The following is a 14,415-nucleotide window of genomic DNA, read 5'->3' as shown; positions in this document are numbered from 1 at the left end:
CCTGCATCCACGGATGGCCTGCCGCTTTTGCTGATTTGGGTGATGAATTTGCATACCTAATCCAGAAATAGTGGGTTACTTGACACTGAGTGGGGAAATTGCCAGAATTGCTTCCAGAGTAATTTCTCTATGTTTGGGTTTTGGGTGGAATGAGGTGGGGGGAAGAGGTCTGCTGCATTCAGAAGAGCAATCCTGTCCTCTGGAGTGCCACATGTGGAGATTGGAAACAAGAGACAATAGAAATCACAAAAATCCAGGTGCTTCACATTCATTTTTGTTAGAAAGAAAGAAAATGAAGAGGAAGGGAGGAAAGGAGAAAAATGAGTGAGAAAATTCCTAATGCCCGAGTGTCAGAATTTTTCAGCAATATTTCAAGATATCCTTACTTACAAGTGTTGTCTCTAAAATATACCAGCCTGGGAAGCAGTGCTTCCTGTCACCGTGCCAATGACTTTTATTAACTAGAAAAGAGATGAAAAGATCTCAGTGTGACCATCCAGAGAGCAAAATAAGAGAAAGCAATCATTTGTTAACAAAAGAGATTTAGGCTTGAAAGAAGATACAGATTGTTGACTCCTGATTTTTATTATAATTGCAGAAATGTCAACATTGGCTGATTGATCAATCAATTAATTAATTTGTCCGTTCGTTCAAGAAACAGGGAGCATCAACTTTTTGCCAGATGTCAGGCTGAGGGCTTAGAGTATCACTACTAGAGTGTGGTCCATGAGCCAGCAGAATGGGCATCACCTGGGAGTTTGTTAGAATAGCACGATCGCAAGCCCCAATCCAGACCTAATGCGTCCAAGTCTGCATTTTATCCAAACGGCCAGGTTTCTGTGCACACCTCAGACTTTGAGGAACACTGAGCTAGATCAGATCCTAGCATCCAGCAAGCTCACCATCTCAGTGTTGTGGTTCCTGCCTTTTTTTCAGATGCTTCTGTTATTGGCTCCCACGTCTGGCACATAGGGGCCACCACTTCTCAGTTTCTGAGACAAAAGTGACCATCAAGTTTCAACCTATGAGTGCTTTTTGAGCCTTGGTGTCTTCATCTGAAGACATTGCAGAAAACTCTATCCCTTCTGGTATTTCTGAGACTTACATGAACAATATTTACAATCCACATATCTGTAGCTCTCCTTACTGAAATGCCTCACCCCCATCTACACTTGCACATGGTAACTCTCGAGGGAACACACACCCTCACTTCCTTTTCATACTTTCTGGACCTTCAATGATCCCACTACTCATTTTAGACTTTGGGGTCAAGGTCTTTACCAGCCTAGAGCCTGAGGGCACGGCTGTGTTGATTTTCCCTGGAAGCCAAGTTGAATTCAGGTATCTGGCTACTCATTTGGCTGAGACCTTGATCAAAGTATGAAAACTTGCTGTGCCTTTATTCCCTTAATTGCAAAGTGGTGGTATTAATAGTTATTTTTCACTGCACCACACTATTAAGTTTCCTTTCTAGCTATGCTATTATTTTTTCCTATCACCTTAATTCTATACTCAATCCAACTCTTTAATTGTTTCGTGTTTTTCCTGCATGTGAGTTTTCAGTCATTCATTCATGCAGTATTTACTTATCATCTGCTGTGGGACAGGCATTGTGTTTATGCTTCATAGTTTTGTGAGTGAGCACACACATATACCTGAAAATAGTCATATGTTTATAAACCATAAACACATATTATGCAGTGTTCTTATTTAAAAGAATTTGATTACCACCAAGGGGACCTAAATAAAAAAGCGATTACTTGGCATTTTAAATGACCCAAGTATATAAAAGGATTAAAAGCAACCAGCAGAGGGCAGAGCACCCTAACAAAAGGGGAACATATCCCACATTCCTATCCCTCCTCTCTCTTTGGATGGTATTGCCTGGTATTGTGCTAGCAGTGTTAGAGCGCCCTCAAGCAGCTTCTTGGGATCTTAGGAGCACCTCTAGGAGTCGTCCTCGGGGGTCTTCTAACTGCTTGTCCATCACTAGAGAGCCAGTATCCTGGTTAGGAACTCAGACTCAGCACAAACTTGGATCAGAATCCTAAAATTTCCACTTACTGAAATGTAGCTTAAGGCTATTTAACCTCCTAAACTTCAGTTTCCCCCTCTGTAAAATGGGTATAGCACTACTGCATAGTTTGTTACATCAGTTATTCGGAGGCTATTAAGAGGATTAAAAGATAATATATCCAGTAAATACTCCATCAGATTATTATTATGTCAAATACTGGACTATGGAAGTCACTTCTGGGATTACCCCTTGCTGCCTTTCTCCTCGTAATGAAGAGCAGGCAAATACATTCACTCTCTTTAGTAGGCGATTGAGTGATTCGATCTTAGAAAGAAAGGAAGAAAGCAAGCAACACTGATAGATGTTCTTCTGGATGCCAGGCTCTGTACCAGCCGTTTATGGGCATCATCTCTTTTAACCCCCCAAAAAAGCCATGAGGTTAAGTGCTATTTTCATTTTATATATGAGAAAACTGAGACTCAGAAAAGCCAGATTACTTGGCTAAAGATACAAACTTAATAAGCAGTTTGAAATATGATTCAAATCTAAGATAGTTAGATGTGAGAGTCCATGGTCTTTCCATGCACCACTCAAACTATGGCAACAGCAGAATAACCTTTCAAAAGATTGACTTCAATCATTTAATTTCATTACTCAAAGTCCTTCATTGATTAATTGACTGGATCACTCATTCATTCGTTTCTGAATATTTACTGAATATCTAATTTAAATCTACTGTATTTTTGCTAGATGTTGAAATGTGAGAAATGAATAATAATACATGGTATTTGTACTCCAGGAGCTAAATTTAGTAAGGTGAAAGTTATAAACAATAGTTAGGCAGGCATGCAAAAAGGACAAAATGTATTAATAATTAAAATATTATGGCATACATTATAAAATAAAACATGAGTTATCGTTTTAGAGGTATAGGACAGCAGTGGGTCTGGGCCATGGAGATTTCTCTTTTTAAGAGAGAAGCTGCCATGAGGAATGTAGTTTGCTCCAGCTACCACAACTTCAGGATCACCCATGATGTTCTGAGCAAAGTTACACTCTCCTCAGGCTGTGCTGGACCAAGTGCCAAGTGCAGGACTGCTCTGGTGGGCAGTGTCTGCTCCCTACTCCCCTTGGCCTGAAGCTCTTTCTTCCCAATTCATTCTTCTCCCTCTCCTTTTACAAATGTCAGACCTGCACCATGATTTTAAGGTCCTCAAATTTCTCCTGCGCCCTCTCCCCTTATTCTTCAACAACATTTCCTCAATAAATATCTTGAATTCCATCATGGTATCTGCTTCTCAGAGGGCCTGAACTGACATGGAGGGGGGCTGGCCAAATGTCTTTGGGGAAAGACAAAGAAATTCTTACAAGGAGTGCTTGAGCTTAAATTGTAGGACTTCAGAACTAATGTAAAGCCCCTTCTGCCCCACCCATAGCAGTAAACAGTCTGTACACAATAACTCTCCCTCCTTTTCTAACTAAACTGTCAGCTTCTAGAAGTCTGAGGCTATCTATCTATCTATCTATTTATCTATGTATCTATCTATTTATCATCTATATCCTTGGGCATATAGTGGTTGCTCAATATATGTCTCTTTAGTGAAGTGACAAATCCCAATGTCTATAACAATCACATGCCAAGCTATTCAGACTCCAGCCCTGTTCCTGAAGTCCACTTTACCTGATTCACCTTCCCTACTCATTTTCAAGACCCACACTATGGCCACAACTCTAAAGAGCATGCCAAATGAGACCTCTCCCTTCTTTAATCTTCACAGTGTTGTGTTTGGGCCAGCTTTAGGCAATGCATTTTACTTTGTCCCCTAGCATAATTTTCAGCACACGTGTGTATACATCATGCACTAGTATCTACTTCTAAGGGAAATAGCCATGCCCCAAGCTCCAGCTTGGAGTGGAGAAATGGTAGGCGAGGAGGAAAGGAAGGAGACACAGCCTACATATTAGGTCATCATGACCGGCTTCATCTGACAAAGGGCATTAGCCCAGGAGAAGACCCCGACTTACTGTAATAAGCTGGCCAGTGGCTGATGAAGAGGCCTGGCATTTAAAGCTCTACTCAAACAAGGACAAACCAGGTCAGTTATATTATTTCAATCAGGAATCTGAAACAGGAAAAACAAAAAATTACGGAGTTGGCATCAGTGGTATTTCCACCAAAATATCAGAGGGTAGAGAATAAGTCATGTGAGGCTACAGATGTGCTAAAATTATGAGATCGCTAAATATATGAATAAGAAGAAACCATGAAAAACAAAATGTCTGTTTAATCAGAAATTTTAAGATGGCTAAGTGGATAATAATGTGGGTCCTGAAGTTAGATACCTAGGTTTAAAGTCCAGGCCTCACTCTTACCAGATTTATGACCTCAGCAAAGTATAAGCCTCTCTACTTCAATTCCCTTGTCTAGAAAAAGGAGAGAATAGCTTCCCCTCATCAGGTTCTTAGTGGGATATACTAGTCAATACATCCCATCCCCAGTCCAGCTTAACTGGGTGAGATATTAGCATGGGGAACAATTTGGGTCACTGCTAACTAGGAGAAGACAGTTTGACTCTAGGGGAAGGAAGCTGCACTCCTCACCACCAGCCAAAAAGTCTCAAGTGGCAGCAACAGCATTTTAATACCAAAGAGATAATCTGTCTCAGAAAGAAGCCAATAAAAGGAGACCAAAGCCAAGTCAAGAACGGAGAGAACCAAGTCCTATGCGAAGTGTGTTTGGAATCAGCCCTGCGAGCAGGCTTTTCTGATATGTGAGCCAATGCAATTTTCCTTATAGGTGAGTGGGTTGGGTTTTCTGTCTCTTGCAAGCAGCAGAGTTCTAACCAGTGCAGCCAGTTGGTAGAGCTCTTTGGATCCCAAATGGTTTCACATGGCCGGTTTTAGGGAGTATTGGACTTTCACACTAGAGTTTTCTTATCCCTCTAGGAATTGCTTCTATCCAATTCCCTCTTGAACATTTTAAATAAAATGAAATTTAAGAAATCTTGAGTAAGCCTCTGATCTTTATCTGCAAAGGTGCCTGATTAGCCCATTGACTTGTGTTGGCCTGTTCTCCCCACTGCATTAGGATTTACTACGAATTATGCATCTCTTAATTCCTTACCACAGAGTTTTCCAAACCTCTGGAGACCTATCAGAATAACGTGGGGAATTTTTTAACAACAAACTCCTCTGCAGGATCAGCTTCATGGGTGTTTAATCCATGTAGTCTCCCAGAGCCCCATGCTCAGACGGGCCCTGCGTTTGGTTTAATGTTCTGCTGCCACCATCTCAAACTTCTTAATAATTTTAGCCAGGGGACCCCATGTTCATTTTGCACTGAGCCCTACAACTTATGTAGTTGGTCTGGCTCCAGGGCCTCAGTTTTTAGATTCTGATTCAGAGGCTCTGTGGCCAGCCTGGGGAATCAACATTTTTCCTACAACAACTGCCACAGGATCTAACACACAACACAACCTCAATCTGTACCTGTGTAAATGAATTAAAAAGTTTAAAATAAATTGATTTTATTTTTTAATTTGCTCCGGGGAAACATCATTCTCATGAGTGGAGTTAGCCTTTGAAAAATCTCATCGATTCAAAGACTCTGGGAGATAGAAGGACCTTTAGGTTGCTTGTTCCAACCATTTCTCCATGTAGGCTGCATATTAGAATTCCCTGAAGCAGGTCAAAACCCACCAATGCCCGTAACCAAGCCCAGCCCCCCAGATGTTTTAATTCAATTGATCTGAGAGGGATCCTGGGGATCATCATTCTTAAAAGCCCCTTAGGGGGTTCTAACGTGAACTAGAGTTGAAGACAATTGATGTAGGCTAATATTTTCATTTTACAATCAAGGAAATAAGGATTTTCCAAAGGAACTGGTGTCTCCAAGGCAATACTAAGCACCACGGACAGATCAATAGTAATTGTAAACTGTGGCGTATGAGTCAGTGCTGAATTAGAAAGTAGACTTTCATGTATGTTTGTCAATCCTAATCTCATAATTAAAGAGAACCTACTGCATCACACAGGGATCTCTACTCAGTGTTCTGTGGTGACCTAAATGGGAAGGAAATCCAAAAATGAGGGGGTATATGTATATATATATAGCTGATTCACTTTGCTGTACAGCAGAAACTAACACAACATTGTAAAGCAACTATACTCCAATAAAATTAATTTTTTAAAAAAGTAAATTCACATCTTATATATAACCTTTATTAAAGAAAGAGTAAAAACTAAATAAAGATTTTAAATTGCTAATATTAAAAAAAAAAAAAAAAGTAGGCTTTCAAACCTTCTGCTCCTTTCCCTTCCAGAAACCTGGGATCAGAACTGGTGCCTGTCCACTTTGATCCAGCCTGCTCCCCTCACCAAGTGAGTTTGGTAAATATTGGTGACTAATTATATTCTGTTTCCCACTCTCATTTACTGTAAGAAAATTATTAGAGCTGAGTCACTTCATACCATTCAACACTAAGACATGTATTATTTTAAATGATGGATTAAGGTAAAAGCAATAAATGCACCAATGATTCCAAGCATCTTGAAAAATGAAGTGCACAGAAAGAAGGTTGCATTGCTGAAACACACCCCTGTGATCCTCTCTTGATAAACACAGCTGAACGAGGGCTCTGTCCACACCAGTGTCTGTTCCTCCAGGCTTGGATTTAGCCTCAAGGTAGGTCATGAAAGGTCAGGGCAAGTCATTTCAGCTTCCCCAGTGGCCGAAGTTAGTCATTTAGAGCTTTAAGGTCACAGGTGCAGCACTGAAGAGAAATCAAAACAAATAACTAACACGTCAGCTTTTGTCTTCTAAGCCTTTATTGTGTGAACTTACAGAAAGCCAGGAACAGAAAGGTTAAAAGAGGAGAGAATGCTTACTTCTCTCATAGTGCTTATCAGGGTGTGCTATAACTATTAATTTACCTCTGCTGTTGTCACTAAAATGTTAGCATCTCTCAGATTGAATTAGCCTAGTGTGTGCAATTGTGGATAAAACATAGAAGGGAATCAGCAAATGCTTGTTGAATGTATGCACTCGTGGATTTATATATGTATATTATCTCTGTGTAATAAGGTTAAATATTGTTTTTGAATACTATCTAAATTTTTAACAGACCATTTTCTAGAGTAGTTGTAGGTTCACAGCAAAACTGAGTAACCTTATGTCCCCTGCCCCCCACACATGCATAGCCTCCGAACTATCAACATCCCCAACCAGAGTGGTACATTTTTTACAACTGATGGACCTACACTGACACATCATTATCACCCAAAGTCCACAGTTTACATAGCATGAACAATATAATAATAGCAAAGAGAAAGCTTATAGCTCCAAGCCAGGCACTGTTAAAAGGCTTTACACTCACTTATCACCACAAAGCTTTGCTCCTGAGTGCTTCCTCGCTATTGAATATGCAAGACAGTGAGTGTACTTTTGCCGCACTTCCTGATGATATGGGTGTTATCTCCCACAGAGGACTGGACAAAAATAAAGTAGTAGGCAAGGAAAGAAGCTTCAGAGTATAATAGCTTGTGGCTCAAAGCCTGGCAGGTAAGTCTCAGGGAGAAGCCTTTAGTAAATCCAGCTATGATTTCAATCATTTAAAAGAGAATAACTTAAATAAGATTATGTATGTAAAACTTGGGCATAACCTGTCCCCTACCCCCTACTTTCCTTAGTAAAATAATAATGAAAGTCATCTTTCTTGACCAGAAATCCAGCACACCAGCTCACCAGGCCCTTCCGGACATAACTCTTAAGTTTCAATTCCAAAAAGCAGGCTGACCACTGAGCTGACCATGGGCGACCCCACTTCAGAGACGGACCTGGCTGACAGAGAAAATAAACCGAGTGAGGGGTCGTCTCAGAGGCAGTTTTATAAATCAGATCCTTGCGAACATCCAGAGGAAAATATCAAATCTTTCTCTCTCCTTCCCAAACTCTGGGAAATACGGTATATTTTCCAAAGTCAAGTGTTCACGGTTCTCTATCGCCTTAAGAAGCAGGAGGCTGGGAGGGCAGGGGCCTTGGGGGCTGCAGAGAGGGGAGATCTGTAACACATTGTTCTGCTAAGAAGGTGGAAGAGGACAGAGGTGTGTGGTCCTGCAAAGCGTAGGCCAGGCTGATGCCTCCCTGCCCCAGAAACTCATTTATCACCTTGATGGTTTCAGCTCATTTGCAGCCAAGTTATTGTCACCCTTAAAATAATGTGGCTTGACAGGGAAAAAATGAAATCCTTGTGAAAAGTTACATAGTCATCACACTCTGGAGTCAAAATATAGACTGCAGTATCCAAACACGGGCCCTGGGTACGGCGGGGGTGGTATTTCCTCTCTCCCGCAGGCTTTGGTTTTCGAACAGGACATTAACATTTATGTCATGTTAACGCGCACCTAGGCATGGCGTGTGGCCTCCTGCCACGGACACGGAGAAACACATACTCCAGTGCCGCCTTGGCATGACCGCCAAGGCTCGCAGTATAAATGGAGACACGTGTTTCCTTGCCCAGAGAGTTAATAGCAGACGACGACTTAAATGTTTAGCCATCCCCCCTCCCCGCCCCCGTGCATAGACTCCAGTTAAGATGTCGGGAAAGTATTAAATCTTGCTGCGCTACCAGCAGCAACTGATGTTCATCCCCAGAACCCCAGAACAAATTAAGCCAAAGCAGTCTCACTTTGGAACACCCCCAGACATCGGCGCCAGCCCATTTAATTAGCTGTGTGATCTTGATCAACTTTTGTTAGCCTCAGTGTCCCCGTCTGTAAAATGGGGAGACTTGAGCGCACCTACGTGTTTGTGCAAAGAGGAAAGGAGACAATACACGCACAAGATTTCCTCCTGGTGTCTTGCATACAGCAGACGAGCAGTGAAGGGGAGTCCTCCCTTCTGGTTTCTGTTTTATATTTCTTACCTTGCACAGCCTGAAAACTGCGTTCGAAGTACCTCAGCCTCAGAGAGCAAAACTAGTTTCCCAGCACGGCATGCTGGTCAAAACCTGCCAATATTACCGTAAGACTTGTTTCCTATTCTGCACAACCTGGAACCAGACCAAGCCAGCAAGGAGAAGTCAGCCTCATTGGAGAGGCAAGATGGGCTAAAAGGGAGCCTCGTGGGGGCGCTGCAAGCACCTGGGGCGTGGTTCCTGCCTCTCATCTACCTCCAGAAGGCTCTCCTCTCTCCACTCGGATCTCCAAATTGATAAAGCATCCACCACGCGATATCGGCGTAGGCTTCATCGGATTTCATCCGAAATCCCTTCCTTTTTTCTGTCCTAGCTGAATTGTGGGGGTTGGTTCCAGAATTCCCTCGGATACAAAAATCCGCGGATGCTCCTCTCTTACGCGTACAGACAGCCCTCTGTATCAGCGAATGCGGAACCCGCAGATACTGAATTCATCTTTCCTGGACCAGAGCACAGCTCACCCTGCCCATTAAGAAGCCTCACTTCTGTACTTTCAGCAGGCTCACTGTGGTTCTGTCACTTCACTTCGTAAAGCACTGCATTTCCACTGATTGCTTAGTTGTCTATTCCTTGCCCCATCCTTTCTTGTTATTTCACAAGGGCAGGGCTTTGTCTTCACCTCTGGGATATCCTTTAGTACCTCTCGGGTCGCTATCATGCATCCGTTACTCAAGAAATGTTTGGGAAAATGTATTTAAATATGCCCAATGGAGATACTTCTACAAAATCACAGTGCAGTTGGTTCCATGTAGTGTCTGTTCATGTGAGTGTGTATGTGTTACAGTGACATCCACAAAATATGAGGATGTGGTTATATGTGTATGTCTTCAATATGAATAGTTTTCGGGCTCTAGGCGCCCGGGCTCAGTAGTTGTGGCTCGCGAGCTCTAGAGCGCAGGCTCAGTAGTTGCGACGCACGGGCTTAGTTGCTCCGTGGCATGTGGAATCTTCCTGGACCAGGGCTCGAACCCGTGTTCCCTGCATTGGCAGGCGGATTCCCAACCACAAAAAAAAAAAAAAAAAAAAAAAAAAAAATACTGAATAGTTTAAAATATAACTAAATCTTTTAATAAGCTGTGACACACCCAATACATACATTGTGATAATATGCTTACAAATCTTTCCCTATATGTTTCAATTACAAACAGCAAAGTAAAAAAAGAGAAAGCAATAAACAAAGCCTGGATTTCATTCAATGAACAAATATTTTTGGAAAAGTAAATAAAGTACTTAATACAAAAATGAGAAGTAGAGATAAAGATATGTTATTTAGAGGCATGTAGGTATTACAGAGGCAGAGTGGATGAGAGGATGAAACTAGAAGTGAGGGAATTTAGACTATCATTTGTAAATAAATAAATAAATAAGAAGAATAAACTTACAAAATTATTTGACTGTTTAAACCATGTACACATATTTTTTTTAATTAAAGATTTTACTTTGAGTATATCAAACATGTAGAAAATGATTCAAACCCCCTGTGACAACTTGAATTTTCACAAAGCGAACATGACAAAATAACCGCTAGTCAGATGAAGAAATACTTGTTGACACCCAGAGACCCCCTTCTTTCTCTCAGCTAGTTACTAATTCTTCTTTCCAAAATATGATTTCTGACTTCTGATACCAGAGATTAGTTGACCTGGTGTCTGAATATAAATGAAATCATACACTATTTAGCTTTTTTGTTCAACATTATGTATGTGAGCTTCATTTATTTTTACTGGTGTATAGAATTTCATTACATGAATATGCCAGAATTAATTCATCCAATCTACTGTGGTTAGACACTAGGGTTGTGTCCAGTCTGGAGACTGTATAAATAACACTGCTATGAACAGTCTTGAACATGTTTTTTTGGTGTATATAAGCAAGTATTTCTGTTGGCAATTGAAATTGTGGGGTCATAGGGTGTGCCTATAGTGGGAATTAAAAGACGTGGAATTCATATACGTGGAACACAAATTCCCATTATAAAGAGAGATTTTAATCCATTTCTTTTAGTACATGATAGGGAAAGCAGTCAAATCCAATAAGCATATTGAAGATTTACATGACACAACTAGCAAACTTGATCATGATTTATCTATTTCTCCTTTTTGTTTTGCTAATTTCTGCTTTACACATTATGAAGCTATGCTATTAGCATACAGATTTAGAACTATGACTTTCTGATGGATTAACCTCTTAAATATAAAATGCCCCCATTTTTATTCTTGCTAAAGACCATCCTTGAGCAATTTTTTCAACAAAGATCTGTGGATAATTATTCTCTGTTATTTGTACATCTAAACATGGTTTTATTTTACCTTCATTCTTGAGGGAGTTTAGAATCATAGCTCGGTAGTTATTTACCCTGATTACTTGGTTCAGATTAATTCACGTCTTCAGGTAACTATCGCTGCTCCTGGGAAGTCTATTGTCAATCTGAATTTACTCCTCTGTAGACAATTTATGAGTCTATTCTCTTAGGTTATGTTCCTGATTCCCCCGCTATTTTTGTTGTTCTACAGTCTAATACAATGCATTCAAATATATATTTCTAAAAAATTATTTCTTTTCATACTTGACAAAACTTTTCACTGCGTGGACTTGAAATTTGTCTCTCTTCAAACCATCTAGTAGATGTGTGATAGAGCTTCTCAAAGTATATCACATGTTCTTGAATTCTTTTTACTATTTTTCATCTTCTTATGAATCTGTGTTGCATTTATGTGTTCAGATCTAGTGTCAAATACATTCATTCTACCATCAGCTATGTCTTTCTCAGGTTTATCTAACCCTCTTTTTAATATTTCACTAGGTATGTTTCCCATTTGCAAGGCTGTCAATTGCCTTTTTTCCCAAATGTACCAATATATACTTGACAGTTTCCTTGAATCATTATAAAGAAAACTTTCTTATCCGTTAGCAAATTAATATTTTATGCTTAAACACACATAAACATGAATAAAATGTAACATAAATTTGAATAAAAATGATAAATTCTCATTTACACACACTATGTTGACCAAAAAGTAGATTGCCAGTACCCTAGAAGTCTTTTTCTCATCCCTTCCCAGTTGGATTTTCCCCCTGTTGATTTAACACCTAATGTAAATTTCATTCTAATAAATTCTTGCTTTTCCTTAGTGGAATATATATATATATAAAATCTGTAATATACAATATCTTAAATAATATATTGTTATATTATCTAGAATTATTAAACTTTATACATTTTGTAATCTCTCATCCTTTGTGTCTAAATATATTTTGTTTGATATAAGAGGTTCAATCAACTTTTTTGTTTCATATTTACGTGGCAAATATTTTTTTCATATTTTGAATTCAAACCTTTTTATTTCTGCATATTCTGCATGTCACCCCTAAATAACATAAAAGTGGATTATGTTTTTAATCTACAATGACAATTTCACCCTTAACTAGATAGTTGAGACCTTGCACATTTTTTGTGGTCACTCTTTTACCTGGATTTATATTGATTATTTCATTATGTATTTTCTTTCTGTCCCATTTTTTCTTATTCTCATTTCTTTCTTGCCATCTTTTGGATTGATTGACTTTTTTTTTTCCTTTTTCTCCCTCCATTCTTCCCCTCTACTTGTTTGGAAATAGTATACTCTATGTATGGCATTTTAGTGGTTAGTGGAATTATTTGACCAGGTATTAAATTGTATACATGTATACAATTCTGGGTTGACAAGTATTATTTTTTTCGGCATTTTCAAAAACTATTCTAGTCTTCTGTCTTTAATTATTGCTGTTAACAAGTCTATCAGCTGTCTCCCAGTCATCCTTTTGTAGTCTCTTTTCCTCTGGCTGCTTTAAGATCTCTTTTTCATGGTGTTTAAAGGTTTCTAGGTGAGGATTCCCTTCCATTTTTCCTGCTTGGTGTTAATTGTGCTTTTTGGGATCTAAAGACTGGTGTTTTTAAATAACTTTGTAATGTTTTCAGCCTCTACCATTTTGACTGTTGCCTCTTTCGTGTTCTCTTCATCATGTCCTTCAATAACCTCGATAAGAACAAGTTAAAACTTCTCATGTTATTCCTCTTTGTCTCATCTTCTCTTCCTAATATTCATCTCTCTCTCTCTCTCTCTTTGTTCTCTGAGAGACATTGTAGGTAATTTCTTTACCTCCATATTCCACTTTAATATTTCTCTCTTCAACTGTATGTAATATTTTCATTTTAATTTTTTTAATTGTGGTAAAAAATATATAACATAAAACTTACCATCTTAGCCATTTTTAAGTGCACAGTTCACTAATGTTAAGTGCATTCACATTGTTGCACAACCACTCTGCAGAACTGTTTTCCTTGCAAAACTGAAACCTTGTACCCATTAAACAACTCCCCATTCCTCCCTCCCCCTATTCCTAGCAACAATCATTCTACTTTCTATCTCTATGAACTTGACAACTCTTGGTAACCCCTGTAAGTGGAATCATATATTTGTCTTCTTGTGACTGTCTTCTTTCACTTAGTATAATGTCCTCCAGATTCAACCATATTGTATCATGTGTCAGAATTTCCTTCCTTTTTAAGGCTGAATAATATTCCATTGTATGGACAGAACATGTTTTATTTATCAATTAATTCATCAGTGGACTCTTGGGTTGCTTCCATGTTTTAGCTCTTGTGAATAATGCTGCTATGAATGTGGTGTGCAATTTATCTCTTCTGTAATCTGTGTTTTCTGGAGGGAGCAGGTATTTATTCCATTTCTTAAAAAACATTTGAACTGTGACTTTTAAAAATTGAGGCGTAATTGACATATAACGTTACACTAGTTTCAGATGTACAGTATATTGTAATCTGTTCTTAATCTATGCATTGAGCTTTCAATTTCAATTATTACATTTTCATTTATACATGTTTTATTTCACTCAATTTTAAAACTTCTTTATTAATTTTATAATAATAATAACAATAAACCTGCCTTGTCTATGTTGTCAAGCTTCTCTTTTATTTCTTTAAACATATTAAGCAAGGTTAATTTATATGTTGTTTTAATAACTGAAGTATCTGAAGTATTTGTAAGTGAAATTCTGTTTTCTGAGACCCCTCCGCTGACCCCTGGCTGTCATTTAGCTTGGCTCTCTTATTTGCATGTTTTGTGATTTTTAAAAAATTTTTTGGAAGCTGCTAATTTTACTTTGATCTTTACCTGGGGGACAATTTGAGCCTGGAATTGAAGTCATATGTCTCTAGAGATAAATTTTGTTTGCTCCTCCCAGAAACTTCTGAACATGATCATGTCATTACACTTTAAATTCTCCATTTGAAGTTTAGATATGTAGGTAGCATGAATTCAAACCCTTAACCCAAGAGTTATCTATCTTGTAGTCAGTAATTTACAGGGTATTAAATAAGGCAAATTTCTCATTCAAACTTTCCATGTGTGGTGATGAATGTGCTCA

This window comes from Balaenoptera borealis (assembly GCF_965194805.1).
Source record: "Balaenoptera borealis genome assembly, chromosome: 4".
Classification (NCBI taxonomy): domain Eukaryota; kingdom Metazoa; phylum Chordata; class Mammalia; order Artiodactyla; family Balaenopteridae; genus Balaenoptera; species Balaenoptera borealis.
The sequence above is the reverse complement of the archived record's forward strand: the minus strand, read 5'-3'. Positions refer to the sequence as shown.